The sequence below is a fragment of the Herpailurus yagouaroundi genome, unplaced genomic scaffold (genome assembly GCF_014898765.1).
Source record: "Herpailurus yagouaroundi ecotype Mexico unplaced genomic scaffold, PumYag 195, whole genome shotgun sequence".
NCBI lineage: Eukaryota > Metazoa > Chordata > Mammalia > Carnivora > Felidae > Herpailurus > Herpailurus yagouaroundi.
This window is the reverse complement of record NW_024412426.1, coordinates 3894741-3913073: the sequence shown is the minus strand read 5'-3', so window position 1 is coordinate 3913073 and position 18333 is coordinate 3894741. Positions and strand designations below refer to the sequence as shown.

The following is an 18333-nucleotide window of genomic DNA, read 5'->3' as shown; positions in this document are numbered from 1 at the left end:
CCATTCTTTCCTCAAATCCTATTCCCTTCCCCAGAGAGCCCCTGTCAATAGTCTGGGCACATATGCTAATAACTTTAAAATCTGAGGCTGGGTTAAAGACAGAATCACAAATTCTAGACACATATTCTAGTAGACCTTTGGCATATATGTACAAGGAGGTATGTGTGTAAGGAAATACGCACAAGGAAGTATATTGCTGTGAAAAATAAAAAAATATCCTAATTCCCATTTTAGAGAACTACATAAATAAACTGTGATATATTCATTACAAAATACTAAATAGCAGTTGAGCTGGATGAACTAAATGTTTACGTATCAAATGCATATATTCTCAAAAACATTGAGTATAGAAAAAACCTAAAACAAAATTACTTTCTCTATTATCTATCAATCAATCAATCAATCAATCAATCATCTATCTAATCCAAGTACAAAAACATGGACCAGATGGAAACCTGTCTAACTCACTGTAATAGTTTTCTATTGTTGACATATTCTCTAATTGGCATAAACTTAATAACTTTCAAAAACACCACTCTATCATCTTACAGTTCCCAAGGTCAGAAGTCTACAATGGGTCAGCAAGGCTCTGGGAGAGAATCCTTGCCTGTTCTAGCTTCTAGAGGCTGCCCATATTCCTTGGCTCTTGGCCCCATCCCACCAACCTCTGTTTCCGTTATCGCGTCTTCTCTCTGATCCTCTGGTGATTACACTGGGCTCTAATAAAGACACGGGTGATTACATTGGGCTCAGGTGGGGAATCCAGAACAATCTCTCCATCTCAAAATCCTTAATGTAATTATATCTGCAAATTCCCATTTGCCATGTAAGGTAACATAGCCACAGTTTGGCACATGGATACCTTTGGAGGGCCATTATTTAGTCATGATAGTGTTTACCTGAGGAGAGAACGAAGAAAACAGGATTGGGAAGACAAAGAAAACTTGAACTTTGTCTGCCAGGTTTTATTTCTTTGCTTTAAAAAAGTCTTTATGTCAAATTACAATTTTCTGATTATGGATGGTAAGTGTTAGTTATATTATTCCATATATATATTCCATATCATTTATATATATATATTTCATATATATTTACGGTATATATATGTATTTTTATATTATAAATATATACTTATATATGATTATATATATATAATCATATATATGATTTTATATATATGTATATATATATAATCATATATATGATTATATATATATGTGTATATATATATATAATCATATATATATCCCTCTATCAACTTTTTTTCAAAGTTACCAGAGAGAGAGAAATGAGGTTAGGAAGGGAATAGTACATTTTAACCTGCTTTATATCTATGAAAGGTGTGCTGTGCTATTGTGTGATCTATAAGGGAATAATCAGACTTTTTAAGAAAGAATGAAAGAAAGAAACAAAGAAAGAAAGAAAGAGAAAGAAAGGGAGGAAGAAGGAAAGGGAGGAAGGAAGGAAGGAAGGAAGGAAGGAAGGAAGGAAGGAAGGAGGGAGGGAAGGAAGGAAGGAGGGAGGGAGGGAGGGAGGGAAGAAAGGGAGGGAGGGAGGATTTTAGATCAGAAGGGACCATAGAGAAAAAACAGCTAGGCCAGAGGTTGTCTAATAGCCCCAGGAAGGTCTCACCTGGGGCAGTACTTCAAGGGGATGCCGGGCCCAAGGGTGGGACCTCTACGGACCCCCTTCTTCTCCTCTTCCACCCTTATCCCTTCCACCCTCCCTTCAACAAAAGCACATATGTTTTTATCTGTTTTTTATGATGGCATTTCACACAAGATGTCATCATCCAAAAAGATGTTCTGTTATGTCAATATGTACCTCCACACACATGCGTGCATGCATTCACACTTACATGCACACGTATACAGTTTGGAAAACACTAACCCATTCTACCTTTCATCACTGTGTGACTGAGGAGTGTGAATCTGGGAGAGATGAAGTGACTTGAGACTACATAAAAGGTGTTACTATCTCAGTAAATCTCTTTTATTTGTGAGTCAGAGACCAGGCCATTATAAACCCATAGAGGAAAGCCTGAAGATTTTCCAGTAACCGGAACTGTCTTATGTGAAAACGTTTCCTGGAATCATGGATTCCTAGGACAGGGGTGTGGAGACAAGGAAGGAGGGGGTGTTTCTTGAGGAGGAAAGATCCTTTGTTCATCCTTCCTGCTTCCAGATGAATAAAGAAACTGCTGAAAAGAGGGCTATTAGGAAGGGAAGGAGTAGTAATAAATCCTTAAATCTAAAAGAATAGTTTAAAAAATCTGGTTTTCCCAGAGCTCAAGTGGACACAGAGAGATGTTTTTCCCTCTGCCTCCTTTTCTTCTCTCTTGCTTTTGTGCAAGTACATTTTCCTTATTCTGTCTTTCCAAGCCTGCTTTTTGTCTGTCTCTCTTGTGTTTTACTTTCTTACATATTTATTTGGAGTGAAAGGGACGCAGCTGGAAGTCACTTCTCCCAGGCACGGGGGTGTGTGTGTCGGGGCCTCCATCCCAGAGGAGACTTTCTTTGCCAGTTGTGGCATGAAGGCTGTCCAGAAGTTCAGGGGGTCCACCAACACGGAGGACAGCAGGAGCAGCAGTGAATCAGCCTGAGAACACCTGCCTGGCGATGTGCTGTGCAGCGTGGAGCAAGGTGTGAAGAGCTGGCATCCACCATGGGAGGCGGTCAGGCTCGAGCTTTTGAAAAAATTTTCATTGGCACCTGTCAGATGGTTTGATTTCCAGGTGAATAGTTGTATTAAGGGGTTGACCTCAAGTCAGTTTGTATAGATTAGTTTTGGTTGTAGTTGAGAGAACTAGTAACTAACATTTTTTGGACATATAACTGCTGGCTGGTTGCCATTGTCCTGGGCATTCGCGGACTGTAGTGGGAACTTCATTTCTCTTTCATCCTTGCTAACAGAACCTCAGTTTTGTTCATCAATTCTTTCCTTTTGAGGGTCAGAGGAAAGTGACCTGTCTCCAATTCCAAAGGTAGGTATTAATTGGTCTAAGCCAATTATGATATTTCTATTTCCCTTGACAATGGCTGGTTTAGGAAAAGTCATGTGATATATTTTCTTCAGAAATCATCCTAACTGATGTTTGTAGGTTAAGTTCACCTAGTCTTCAGCATTGCCCATGAGGTAGCTATCTCCTTTATTTTTTTTTTTAATATTTTTTAATGTTTATTTATTTTGGAGAGAGAGAGACAGAGTGTAAGCGGGGGAGGGGCAGACAGAGCAGGAGACACAGAAGCCGAAGCAGGCTCCAGGCTCTGAGCTGTCAGCACAGAGCCAGACGCGGGGCCCGAACTCACGGACCGCGAGATCATGACCTGAGCCGAAGTCGGATGCTCACCAGACCAAGCCAACCAGGCACCCCATCTCCTTTTTTATAGGTTTAGAAATGCATTTAAGTTAATACAGTTGATAATCAGCTTAGCCCAAATTCAATCTAGTTGTAACTTCATGAAGAAGATGGGACCAGGCAGGACCCTGAAGGCAAGGTCAGAACTTTGTTCACCGGTCTCTAGTGCAGTGTCTGGCACATGGGAGCCATTTTGAATAAATTAGCCCAGATCCCAGGTTCATTACCCTATGCCACTACTTTAGAAATAACGGGTAACTTCTACTTCCTGCAATATGGTAGGCCAGCTATTCTTAAAAATCCCATCACTACCAAATACCTGAAATATCTAAAAATACTAAAAACATTTTTTAAACTATTAAAACGTACTGCTGAGCTGACATTCCTGTGTGTGCTTGCGTGGGTGTGTGCACACACAGAAAAGGAAAAACTAAAAGGCAAAAAAAAAAAATCAAAGCAATAGCAAGTTTAGAGAGGTAAGCGAGTACTAAAGGCAAAAGCACTCTGAGAGAAATCTCTCAGTTTCTGGAAACCACAGAGCCCACACAAGCTGAAGGATCAGATCAGAGACTGCAGCTCAAAGCTGGGCTTCTGAAGGGCAGAGCCGCAGTGTGAGTGGGGCACCCTCCAAAGGGACAGACCAAAGAATCACTTGTCTTGGCTTTTGCTCTCAGGTTGAGAGAAAAAATGTTTCCTTGAGCTGTGAGTCATCACAAACCAGCCCTCAACTCAGGTTTTGGGTCCAAATTCACTCTACTTGCATATTCTGAAGACCTCCAATTGAGAACTACATTTAAATTGATCCTGGGTAGGCCGTGATTCTGAGTGCTTAGAAGAAGCAAATATAGATCCTCTCTGGAGGAAGATACCACCCTTGGCCAGGCCTTGAAAAAATTCCATCAGATAAAGATCCAATAAATATAAGCCCACAGTTTTCAAAAACAAATTATGAAACACACAAGGAAACAAAGTGCCATGAGTGAGAGTCAACAGAAACAACAAACAGAAGAATTGGGTCACAAAGACTTCAGATACTGGAATTATCGAAACAGAACATAAATTAAATACATTTAGTATCAGTGGAATGAGGAAAAGAAAGAAGTATTGGGGGTAGAAAAAAGGTAAGAGAATGAAGAGGGTGTTAGGCTTGTATTCTTTTTTTAAAAAGCGGAGCGCCTGGGTGGCTCAGTTGGTTAAGCGTCCGACTACGGCTCAGGTCATGATCTCGCGGTCTGTGAGTTCGAGCCCTGCGTCGGGCTTTATGCTGGCAGCTCAGAGCCTGGAGCCTGCTTCAGATTCTGTGTCTCCTCTCTCTCTGCCCCTCCCCGACTTGTGCTCTGTCTCTCTCTATCAAAAATAAATTTAAAAAAAATTTTAAAAAAGCAGAGTTAACATATACTAATTACTCAAATAATACAGTGACATATACATGTTGTAAAGATCCTAGCAATGCAGAATGTAAGGAAATTAGGAATAAGAAAAAAATTTATTAAATGTCTCCAATAGAAAGCCATGCTCTGCTTAGAGCCTACCCTTTAGGATGATCTGATTCTAGCCTTTCATTGCCTTTGATTTTACAATTCTGTAAAGAGTACTGATAGCAAAGCAAAATAATGTTTGTCCATAGACACAGAAGTGAATTCCGTCCAGTGGAGGGACGACGTCCCCCTCTCTTCACCCTAGAAAAGCCAGTTTTGCATCCATTTACAAATTCTTTTCAATATTCCTGATCTATAAATCCGCTGTCCTTTGGATTCCTTTGAACCAATTGTAACATCTGCCTAGTCCTCTCATTAATAAGTTTAAACAATCTTAAAAAAAATTTTTTTAATGTTTATTTTTGAGAGAGAGTGAGTGAGAGAGAGAGTGTGTGGGGCAGGGGCAGAGAGACAGGGAGACACAGAACTTGAAGCAGGCTCCAGGCTCTGAGCTGTCAGTGCGGAGCCCGAGACGCAGAGCTCAAACTCACAAACTGTGAGATCATGACCCGGCCTGAAGTCAGACGCTTAACTGACCAAGCCACCCAGGCACCCCTTAAACAACCTCGAACATGTGTTTGTTTTATATCTCGTCATGATTTTCACCTTTTTTTTAAAGTTGTCCTTATAACAAAATAGAATAAAAAATTGAAAGTCTCCTTCTTCGTGAACCCTTGGAAAAACCACTAATGACCTGGTAATCCTGGAGAGCAAGTTGGAGAAGAGGCGGTGACCAGTGAAAGGTCACTCGGCATGCTGCCCCTCTTTCTGGGCAGAGTCCATCCTGGTCCTAGAGGCTGTCCCCAGGGTTAGTGGCTTGCCCAGGTCGCTTCGGTGCAGGACTCCCTGGGTTCAGCTCACGGCTCACCTTCTTGTGCTCAAACTTCCTGTGTTTTGGTGTCCCCTTACGGAAAATGAGGCTAGTCATAAACCTATCTGGTGGGGCTCTTGTAAAGATTAAATGAGTTCATATTTGCAAATCACTTGAAATCGTGCCTGGCCCATTGGCAAAACCAAGTCCTAGCTAACACTATTATTATCTGCATGACTGAATGGTCTATTTTTGGGCAAACTTCCATCTAAAACAGTACCAGTGCTCCCCAATAAAGTGGTATTTTCTTAATTTCTCTCTTTGCTATTCCTTTTCACCCACTCACTGTTTCTGATGAACTCTTGGAAGCGAAACTGGTTGGTGGGGAGACAGAGCAAAGGAGGAGGAGGTGAACGCCAGGAACCATTGGGTCTGACGACGAGCAGAGGAGCTGGAACATCTTCGACATCTAACTTGGGGTAGGAGAGAAAGGAAATGTTGAAAATTTTGTTTGTTTCAAAATATCCTATCAACCTCAGCCCTGTGGTTAGTGAGTTATTCCCACTAGGAAAACACTACAGGCTGAGCAGATTTGTTTTCCCAAGTCAGGAGGGGTAACAAACCAGCCACAATTGTCCCCTGGCACTGGTGCACCAGAATATTAAGTTGTTATCTGTATGGTGCCCAGAATACCAAGGGGCAAGCAATATGGTAGGAAAGGTATGGGCTTTGAAGCCAGACAGGTCAGTGAGGAAACTCAGGCCGTCACTTGCTGGCTGTGTGACTTTGTGGAAAGCACTTCTCTCTGAGCCTCAGTTTCCCCATCTCTGTAGTAGAGATCATTATAGCTTTCTTTAAGCTTCTGGTGAGGATTAATTTAGGCCCAGCAGTGCCTGGTGGTCAGGCAATGTCAGCATCACTTGTCTTGTCAGGAGGGAGGCCTGGCTTATTTCAACACCAGTGCCCTCTGGGAAGATGGAAAACCAAACTTTTGCGAGCATCCCTGGCAGCAACTGTTCAGTCATGCAGCTGACCTTCAGGAGTTGAAGGAAACTGAATTTTCCACAGGAAGAACAGCTGCCAGGTTGTTGGTCAGGGGTCCTGGAGGGTGGGTCACTGAGGATTGGTATCCACTCAGAGGTGGTGGTAGCAGGGAAGCTGGGTGGGGACAGCGACAGGCAGTGGGGAGAGGTTCATTGGCTTCTTCCCTGCTAAAAAATAAACTCCAGGGGGCACCTGGGTTGCTCAGTCAGTTAAGCGTCCGACTCTTGATTTCAGCTCATATAATGATCTCACAGTTCATGAGTTCGAGCCCCACACTGGGCTCTGCACTGGCAGTGCAGAGTCTACTTGGGATTCTCTGTCTCTCCCTCTCTTTCCGCTCCTCCTGCCCTCTCTCTCAAAATAAAAATTAAAACAAAAACAAAAACAAAAACAACTCCTGTCCATTTTCAGAAGCAGATCCCACCTCAACACCCCGGCAGGGTGTCCAGGTGTCCAGGTGTCCAGGTGAGGAGGAAGCCCTCAAAGGGGAAATCTCCCCTGTTGCTCTTGGGGCCAACCAGCACAAGATATGGCCAATCTTTACCAAGAACTTTCTACCCACAAGACATTCTAACAGGGGATATTGGGAACAGGGGTGGGGAGAGGGGCAGCCCAGAAAGAAGTCAGTTTCAGTTCCTTTGCTATTGTCTCTTTGTTATTCACATTATGACTTTTCTTGCTTTGGGGCTCTTGTCGACATTTTGCCTTTATTCTGATCATTGATGCCTCTTTCCCTGTTTCCAAGATCACACCCACTTCCCCCATCTCTGTGTCAGATGTGCAGCAGAGAATCCAGGAACCCCTACTGCCAGGTGGGCTCCTCACCTGCCTTATTACTCTTTACATCCCCAGCACTTAGCACAGCACCTGGCACCAAGATGGTCCTCAGTCATGGGTGCTGAACCAGTGGAGTGGCTTGTTACTGGGCTGGAAGTGAGATTCACTTAGAGAGGGGTAGCTCTGTTAAGGTATCTCTAAAAGGCAGCTCTGTCCATCTCTGGCTTGACTGGGCAGGTGGCAAACAAGAGGTGGTTTCCAGCTTTCCAGCTTCTCCCCCAGGCAATACATAACACTTGAGATTTGGAACCTGAAACCTGAATTCAAGAGACAGACCTTCCACTTAATAACTGCACGAACCTTGGGCCATTTACTTAAGCCCTTTGAACTTCAGTTTGTTTATTTACTTTTTTCCAGGAAAATATAAGATTTTCCTTTCCTGCTTCATAATCAGAGAATTTGTGACAATTACACAAATAAGGTTTATGAAAATGTTCTATAAAGAAATATATGAGTGATAGCTATTATTTTTTTATAAAATGATTCCACTAGTGGGCTCTAAGTGTTGTGGTTCAAAGGTATTGGAAACCAACCATATGCCAGGGGTTTCAATAAGTACATAACCGAGAGGTGAAGAGAACACTATGAAGGCGCCCAAAGAAATGAGCCATTCACGGACCGCACCCAATCTGGGGGTGTCCTGGGTGTTTCTGTTGCTAACTTGCCATGTAGTCTTTCATCCTGTGGAGTCTGAAGCTGTAAATAACACCCAAGTCATTCTCATTTTGCTTCAGGACACCCCCAGGCTGAGTCTGTGAATGACTTCTTTCTTTGTACTAGTTCTGGCCACCATCTTGGAGAATAAAAATCTTCCTTGACTTAGGATGGGGTTACACCTCAATAAACCCATTGTAAGTTGAAAAAATTGTAAGTTGAAAATGCATTTAATGTACCTAACCTACTGGGCATCATCACTTAGCCTAGCCTACCTTAAACATGCCCAGAAGGCTTCCATTAGCCTACAATTGGGCAACATCATCTAACACAAAGCCTATTTTATAATAAAGTGTTTAATGTTTCATGTAACTGATTGAATAGTGTACTGAAAGTGAAGAAGAGCATGGTTGTGTGGGTACAGAATGGTTGTAAGTGTATCAGTTGTTTACTTCCGTGATTATGGCTGATGTTAGCATCATAAGAGATATCATACTGAATATCGCTAGACTGGGGAAAAGATCAAAATTCAAAGTATGATTTCTACTGAATGCTTATCACTTTCTCGTTATCATAGAGTAGAAAAATCCTAAGGTGAACCATCTTTTTTTTCTTTTTACAGTTTATTTGAGAGAAAGAGAATGTACGCAAGAGAACATGAGTGAGGAGGGGCAGAGAGAGAGAGAGGGAGAGAGAGAATCCCAAGCAGGCTCTACTCTGTCAACACAGAGCCCGATGCAGGGCTCAAGCTCATGATCTGTGAGATCATGACCTGAGCCGAAACCAAGAGTCAAACACACAACCACACAACCACCTGAGCCTCCCAAACGCCCCCTAAGTTGAACCATCTTAAGTCGAGGACCATCTGTATTGAGAAATAACCAAGTATAATCTCAGCTGAAGCCACCTGTGGATTGTAGACACTGCATGATTTCAAGTATCAGTGTCCATTCTAACAGTAGGTATCACAGGAGGAAAAATTAATAGACAAACAAGAATTTTGATATTTCCCTCCTCTCCCACCTCAAACCAGATGCTACAGATAAGCCAGCTCCTTGGCTGATAGCCAGCCCTGCTGATTTCTGGCATTCACCTCCTTCTTCTTAGCTCTGTTTCGCCCCCTCATACAGTTCTGCTCCCAGGAGTCCGCCAGAAACAGTGGGTGAGGGAAAAGGATTAGCAAAGAGAAAAATGAAGAAACTACCACTTTTATTAGGAAGTAGTGCCCTGTTTCAGATTGGCATTTGCCTGAAAATAGACCATTCAGTCGTGCAGACAATAATAAATTATATGTAAACACCAAACACCCACGCACATTTTTTGAACATGTAAATATTCGTGTGACCCATGTGGATTTGGAGATGGTGTGACAACACCCTAAGTACAGCTTAATGGTTAAGAACTAGGGATTGAGCACAAGCTCTACTGATTACTAGCTACCCGACCTCAGGCAAGCTACATGACCTTTTCTATTATTCAGTTTCCTCCTCTATAAAATGGGAATAACATAGTATTCACCTCACGGACCAGTGGTGAGGATTGAGTGAAACACTATAGACTCTCCTTTACAGCAGCCTGGAAGGAAACAGTGACCCTAGTAAGACCCTTTTTCTTCTCTGCTTTCCTCTCTCCTTGTCAAAGACTTATCTTCCCCTCTCCCACAGGAGCACCTGATTCAATGCAGACTTCCTCCTTCAAGGCATTTAGCCCAAAGGACTTGCCCTCCCCTCCTTGTACGGGGGGAGCTATGTTCTTGGCTTGGAGACAGATTCTTAAATTGTCTTCTGCAGTTGCAAGTGACTCAGCGTTGCTTAGAGATTTAATTAACCAGCAATAGGAGGCTTAAAAGAAGCAAACCTCTGGGGACTTTTGCTCTTCTTTGGTTGGCTGTGAGCAGAGGGAGAATGGAACAAAAAGGAACCTTCCAGAACTTCACTGTCCAATACGGTAGCCACAGTAGCTATTGGGCACTTGAAATGTGATTGTCCAAATCAAGATGTGCTGTAAGCATAAAATACGTACCAGATTTTGAAGATTTGTATGAAACAAGAAGGTAAATTTCTCAATAATTTTTATATGTATTACAAATTTTTATGTATCTGCTTTACTTATGTTAACGTGGCTACTAGACAATTTAAAATGATCTATGTGGCTCCTGAATGGTGCTGTTCGTGATTTAATAATGGCTAATAGCATGCCTGCATTTTTAAAAAGTGACTTTAATGTAGATCTCCTTTTACCTTTATGAAGTAGGTATTATTATAACAAATTTTCAGATAAGGACAGCAAGACCACAATCCATTCTGTGTTTGGACAATCAGGAGACTTGCTTGGCTGGAGCAGATCCAAGCTAGGGGAGAATCAGGCGGAAGAACACTGACTTGGGAATCAAACCTGGCTTCCCATCCTTGTTGTAGCATTAAACAGCGTGTGACTTCCAGCAAATTACTGCCACTCTCTTGGCCTCACGTTTGACTTAAAAAATAAAGAGGGGTGCCTGGATGGCTCAGTCGGTTGAGCGTCCAACTTCGGCTCAGGTCATGATCTCGCAGTTCGTGAGTTCCAGCCCCATGTCGGGCTCTTTGCTATTACCTCAGAGCCTGGAGGCTGCTTCCGCTTCTGTGTCTCTCTCTCTCTGCCCCTAGCCCACTCACATTCTGTCTCTGTCTCTCTCAAAAATAAATTAAAAAATTAAAAAATAAATAAAGAGATTGGCTAAATTAGAATTTAAGAGTGGGAGGCTAGTGGCTTATGGGCCAGATAGAGTCACAGATTCGTTTGTGTGCTTTGACCAACAAAGCCTTATAGGATTTATTTATTTATTTATTTACATACTCTTAGGTAGGGGCCGGGGCTCTGACCGTTCACCTTGGACTCACACTCCACCACTTCACACACTTTCATTACCTGCCTCAAAACCCAGGAGGCATTTGAATTTGCAACCCTTGGCTGCAAATGCTAAACTTCAGGTGGAAGGACTGCGTGGAAGCGCTGCTGACTCTTCCTTTGGTCCATGCTAATGCCAACCATTCTTAGAACTGGGCGGTCTCAAGTAGTGGGCACCAATCTACTCCAGGACAAATTTTGGTCTCTCCTAGTTTTTGTTTTTGTTTTTGTTTTTTTAATGATGTTACCATCTTGAATTTCTAACAAAAACAACATTATATCTTCTTCTTTTTTTTTTAATTTTTTTTCAACGTTTATTTATTTTTGGGACAGAGAGAGACAGAGCATGAACGGGGGAGGGCCAGAGAGAGAGGGAGACACAGAATCGGAAACAGGCTCCAGGCTCTGAGCCATCAGCCCAGAGCCTGACGCGGGGCTCCAACTCCCGGAATGCGAGATCGTGACCTGGCTGAAGTCGGACGCTTAACCGACTGCGCCACCCAGGCGCCCCAACATTATATCTTCTTGTAGAATCATAAATATTAACCTAGAAAGAAACTTAAAAATAATCTATTCAGGGCAAACCTTTCATTCTGTAGAGGAGGAAATCAAAAGAAATTGAAGGCATATTGTGCTTTTATACTTGCGTGTGTCAATGACTTCATCATCTGTCTTGGCAAATATGATAAAAAGTATGATGAAATATAATTATTTTTAATTCAAATATTATGCAATTCCTTTACATGAAATCAAGGTAGAATTTTCTTCTTCTTCTTCTTCCCTTTCTCCTTCTTTTTAAAATAAAAATTCAATGGGATGGCTGGCTAGCAAAAGAAATAGTCTAGAACTGTTTCCCTTCCCTTGTGATTATGCTATACAAAACTTGCAACAACAACAACAAAATAGGTAAATGTAACCCATGCAATGCAAGTAAATAGCTAAAGGATTTTAAAGCACTGAAAGAAGCCTTTTTACAGGAATAATAGCAATTTGGATGTGAGCTACTGCTTTTGCATATTAAACACAAGTCTTTGTCTCTTTCACCTCAGTAGTGTGAGAAAGCAAAATCTGATTTGATGGGGGATTAGGAAAAGACCATAAATAAAAGGGTGTGTTGTTTCTTGAGGGACAACCTTCCTAATGGCATTCTGCCCAGAAGCCCTTTCTTTTTGGCTGACCCACGTGACCAGGATACGTTGACTAACCAGACTGAGACCCAAAAGGGTCAAGGAGAGACCACAAAGTTGATCAATGCCTCCAGGGTCCAGACTTGAGCCAGTCCTGACTCTGAGACCAGACTGGTCAGTGTTGCTGTTGAATAAACACAGTCATGAAAACTCTACACGTGATCTCTGTTTGGAGAAGCTCAAAGTCAGTGATGGAGGAGACCTTCCCCAAGGTTAGCTAGTCATAGGCACCACAGGAGTATCTGAAAGTACGATCACTCCTCAATACTACTCACAGGCATCTCTTGCCAGGAGAGAAGTCTAATCTTGGGTATATGGTGGGTACATGGCTGGGTTCAGGCAAAGAGTATCTCCTTGTATTCCTCTACCCTCAGGAAGCCAACATTCAAAAAGGGGAAAAGACAAATCTGTTTTTCGCCCACAGAAATATAAAAAGGTAAATGCTGGAGGTTGTCTTAGGGATTCAAGGAGAGGTGGAAAGAAAAAACAGCCTTTGCAAATGGCAAAAGCCAATCCAACCAACTTAAGTTGAGGAAAATATGGAAATCAATAGTAAATGGTTTGGGGAAATAAAGGTCTTCTCAATACTCCATGTTCTTTTCTCCTTTGTTTATATACTTTCCTCTAGCAACAGGACCTTAATTCACCTGTTTCTCCAACAACCTACCCATCTTTCAAGGTAACTCAGGAATCCCACTTCTCCTAAGAAGCTTCCTCTAACCCTCCAATCCACAGAGTTCTGCATTTACTATCTGTACCATTCATTTGCCTCTTAAAGATGGCCTTGAGCTGCCTTTTTACTACATTTATATACATGCACCTCACCTTCCTGACTTGACTGTAGACCCTTCACAGGCAGGGTGAAGTGTGAGTAACAATGTCTAGCTGAGCCGAGCATAGAACTCTCGAGAGGAGACCAGGGCAACAGGCTCTCTATCAGCCATGGTCCAGGGCCTCCCTGCTTCTGCTTCCCAGCATGCCCTGGGACACTGCACTTCACTGACTCCATACCTGGTTCCCTTTTTTGTGGCCAGACAGGAACCACATTCATCTGTCCTGTTTTTTCCCTTACCAGAAGGCCAAAAAAGTGATGTTTATCTTTTTATTCAAGAGATAAGTTATCAGGGAAACAGAAAGTACTATCAGCTGTTTAGAGAGGTTTATGAGAGCAATTACCATTATCCAGATTACTAAGATTTTCTTAGAAAACCAAACCTTTTCCTGTTGAATAGAGGTGGACCATTAAAAAAAAAAAGGAAGCAAAGAAAAACTCTCCACAGCTTCCTTCTGGAGGTGTTACCAGGCATCTGAGGACTTAAAAAGCAAAAACATGCAATCCAGGCTGAACCATGCATTTACATGCTTAAGATGATAAGTTTTATGTTATGTGCATTTTTACCACAATTAAAAACTTTTTTTAAAAAGTGCAGTCTGATGGGGCACCTTGTTGGCTCTGTCAGTGAAGCATCCGACTTTGGCTCAGGTCATGATCTCATGGTTTGTGAGTTTGAGCCCCGTGTTAGGCTTTGCACTGACAGTGCAGAGCCTGCTTGGGATTCTCTCTTCTCTGCCTTTCCCCCACTCTGTTTCTCAAAATAAATAAACTTAAAAAAAAAAAAAAAAGCACAGTCTGGGGCCACCTGAATGGCTCAGTCAGTTGAGTGTCTGGACTCTTGATTTCAGCTCAGGTCATGACTCCAGGGTCGTGGGATCGAGCCCTGCGTTGGCTTCCACGTTAAGTGTGGAGACTGCCTAGGATTCTCTCTCTCTCTCTCTCTCTCTCTCTCTCTCTCTCTCTCTGCCCCTTGCTCCCCACCCCACAAACACCCATGCACACTCTCTCTCTCCTTCTCTCTCTCTCAAATAAAATAAATAAACTTTAAAGTTCAGTCTGTATACAATACCAAGCATTAAAATAAGAGTAGCAAGTTGAAAATGGAAAATGGGAGAGTACAAACTTAGGGTGGAAGATGCGTTAAGCTATTTTAGCCTAATGGAAGGATGAGGGCAGTCAATAACTCTGCTATACCACAAGTTAGGTGAGGAGGAAAATAACCAGTAACATTAACTATGATATAGAGTTAGGCATTTGTTAAGAAATCAAAATTGAACTTGGAATTCAAATGGGATTGAATGCATAACTGAGTGCTAGATTCATTAGATGTCTGTTTTTATTTATAATTTTCTGCCTTTGAAAAAGAATCTGAGGTGGAGCCGAGAACGTTAATAATATTACACAGTTGAACACGTGACTTCATTCTTTTCCCTCTAAGTTAAAAGTCGGAACGTGCCAAGAACATTAAATTCCAGCCGTCCAAGTGAGGTAAGGAACAAAGGAAGGAAATGGCCACTTGGGCCGGGTGTCTTTGATGGGCGCATCTGCAGGGAAAGTTGAACACTGGAGACAGACCCTCCCGCCCAAAATATTTTTTCAAAAGCCTCCCCATTGTTGCAGTCTCCCTCAAACATATCTGACTTCAGAACATTTTTTATATATAAGATATTGAGAAAAAATACCAGTAGGAGCTCATCAATTACATCATAATAATGATAGTAGCTAGCATTTGCTGATACTTAACATGCCAACACCGTTCTAAACATTTTATACTGACATTTACCCTCAAAGCAACCTACAAGGTAGGTATTGTTAATATCTCCCGTTTTACAGATGAGGAAACAGAGGCACAGCCAGGCGTGGAGTGAATTGTTCAAGGTCACAGAGCTAGTAAGGGGTAATGTCAGGGTTTGAGTCAAGGTAGTTAGTTGGACTCTATAAAGCCGACATGGGCCTCACCCACCGTTGAGGACTAAAAGGCTGTGTCTACCCCCATTCCCAAAATGTCTATGTTGAAGCTCTAACTCCAATGATGGTATTTGGAGATGGGGTCTTTGGGAGGCAAAGGTTTAGATGAAGTCATAAGGGTGGGGTCCTCATGATGGCATTAGTGCCCTTCCCCATGATGGGATTAGCACCCTTGTTAACAGAAGACACACGAGAACTCTTCTGTCTCTGTCTGCCTTTCTCTGTCTGTCTCTCTCCTCTTTGTGTGTACAGGGAAGAGGTCATGTAAGCACACACTAAGATGGAGGTAAACTACAAACCAAGAGAAGAGGCCTCAGATCGAAACCTACCCTGTCAGCACCTTGATCTTGGACTTCAGCCTCTGGAACCACGAGAAATGAATTTCTGATGTTTAAGACACTGGTTTATGGTGTTTGTTATGGTGGCTCAAACAGACTAAGACAAACACTATACCACATCCTCCTGCTCAGCACAGAATTGTAGGGAATGGGTGTGTAAATGTCTAGGCCACGATAAACACTAAACACTACAATGAATGCTGAAATAATACACAAGATGCCTAATGAGAGATGATTGTTGATTGATCAGTGTTGTTACCTCCTCTCAGCTCCCACTGAGCACAGGTGCGCAGTGTCTTGCCTGCCCATGGGGCTCACTTGGACACAACATTTCTAAAGGCCACTTGCCTTTAGAAACCATGCAAGTATGTTCAATATGTTAAAAAAAAATAAAACTTTCTTTTAGAATGCCTTTAGATTGACATAAAAATTGCAAAAATAGTACAGAGAGTTCCTGTGTACCCCATATGCTCGTATGCTACATTTGTTACAATTAATGAACCAATATTGATACATTATTATTAACCAGTGTCCATTCTTACTTCGGATTTCCTTAGTTTTTATCAAGTGTCCTTTTTGTATACCAGGATCTCCTCTAGGATGCCACATTCCAGTTAGTTGTCACATCCTTAGGCTCCTCTTGGCTATGACAGTTTCCTAGACTTTCCTTGTTTTTGATGACCTTGACAGTTTTGAGGCACAGGAGTTAGGCGTTCTGTAGAATGTTCCTCTGTTTTTCTCATGATTAGGAGGATTATGGGTTTTTAGGAAAAAGACCACAGAGGTAAAGTATCATTTTCACCACATTATATAAAAGGTACATATTATCAACATGACTTAATCTTTTTTTGATGTTGACCTTGATCGCCTGGCTGAGGTCATGTTTGTCCGATTTCTCATTACAAAGTGACTCCTTCCACCCCTTTCCATGCTGTACTCATTAGAAGGAAGTCACTGCATAGCCCACACTGAAGGAGTAAGGAGTTATGCTCGACCTTCCTGAGGGTGGGGTGCCTATGCAATTATTTGGAATTCTTCACCACAGGAGACTTGTCTTTTTTCCCCCCACTGATTTATTCACATCATTCATCTTCCTCTTCTTCTTCCTTCTCCTCCTTCTCTATTTCTCCTTCTCCTCCTCCTTTTCCTCCTGACTTTATTTTTTAGAGGAATTTCAGATTCATAGCAAAATTGAGCAGAAAGTACAGAGAGTTTCCATAAACCCCATGGCCCGCACACACACACAGTCTCCCCCACTATCAACATCCTGCAGTAGAGTGGTACATTTAATACAATAAGTAAATTTATATTGTCACATCATCATCGCCCAAATTCCCAAGTTTATATTGGGGTTCACTCTTGGTGTTGGACATTCTATGGGTTTTGACGAATGTATAATGATGTACCCACCACTGTAGAACTGTACAGAATATTTTCACTGCCCTGAAAATCCTCTTGCTCTGCCTCTTTATCCCTTTTCCCCCTAACAGTGGTTCCCCTGGCAACCACTAATCTTTCTACTGTCTCCATAGTCTTGCCTTTTCCAGAATGCCATATAATTGGAATCATACAGTATATACGTAGCCTTTTCAGATCGGTTCCTTTCACTTAGTAATATGCATTGAAGATTTTTTCATATCTTTTCATGGTTTGATAGCTCATTTCTTTTCAGTGCTGAACGATACTCCATTGTCTGATGGACCACCGTTTATCTATCTCTTCACCTATCAAAGGACATCTTGGCTGCTTCCAAGTTTTGGAAATTATGAATAAAGTTGCTATGAGCATCTGTGTGCAGGTTTTTGTGTGGACATAAGTTTTCAATTCATTTGGATAAATGCCAAGGAGGGCAATGGCTGGATCACATGGTAAGAGTATGTTCAGTTTTTTCAGAAACCGCCAAACTATCTCCAAAGTGACTGTACCATTTTTGCATTCCCACTGGCAATGACTGAGAGTTCTTGTTTCTCCACATCCTTCCCAGCATTTGGTGTTATCAGTGTTCTGCATTTTGGCCATTCTAACAGGGACATAGTGGTATCTCACTGCAGTTTAATTTGTAATTCTCTAACGACACATAATGCCTAACATCTTTACATATGCTTACTTGCCATCTGTATATCTTCTTTGGTGAAGTGTTTGTTTACATTTTTGGCCACTTTTTAAAAAAAATTGTTTTTTAACGTTTATTTATTTTTGAGACAGAGAGAGACAGAGCATGAACGGCGGAGGGGCAGAGAGAGAGGGAGACACAAAATCCGAAACAGGCTCCAGGCTCTGAGCCATCAGCACAGAGCCCGACGCGGGGCTCGAACTCACAGACTGTGAGATCATGACCTGAGCTGAAGTTGGACGCTTAACCGACCAAGCCACCCAGGCGCCCCAAATTTTTGGCTACTTTTAAAATGGGGTTGTTTCTTTTCTTAATGTTGAGTTTTAAGAGTTCTTTGTATATTGTGGATAACAGCCCTTTATCAGACGTGTCTTTCTGCAAATATTTCCTCCCAGTCTGTGTCTTGGCTTATTCTCCTGACATTGTCTTTTGCAAAACAGAAATTTTTAATTGTGATGAAGTCCAGCTCATCAGTCATTTCTTTCACATATTGTGCCTTTGGTGTTGTATTTAAAAAGCCATTGCCAAACCCAAGGTCATCCAGGTTTTCTCTTATGTTGTCTTCTAGGAGTTTTACAATTTTGTGCTTTACTTTTAGTTCTATGATATTTTTGTGGAGAGCATAAGGTCTTGTGTCTAAATTAATTTGTTTCACATGTAGATTCACAGTATATATCACATGTATATATCTTTTTAATACATGTATTTAAATAAATTTTATAAGAAAAATGTTGGTAACATCCTAGTGATCTCTCAAGGTATAAGGGCGGCTTCAGAGCACTTTGGGAGATGTTGATCTTCTAAACAAAGACCCTCCGTAGCCC

At 41.8% G+C, this 18333-nt stretch overlaps 2 long non-coding RNA genes across 2 annotated transcripts in view; one reads left to right on the top strand and one right to left on the bottom strand.

Annotated features, from left to right (window-relative positions):
* The window catches only part of LOC121011758 (uncharacterized), a 58992-nt gene that overhangs the window by 28143 nt on the left and 12516 nt on the right, over window positions 1-18333 (bottom strand). The window lies entirely within an intron of this gene.
* LOC121011760 (uncharacterized) lies at window positions 9099-15609 on the top strand. The gene is made up of 2 exons (XR_005781743.1): window positions 9099-10235; window positions 15311-15609. It is a non-coding gene; the product is annotated as an uncharacterized LOC121011760 (long non-coding RNA).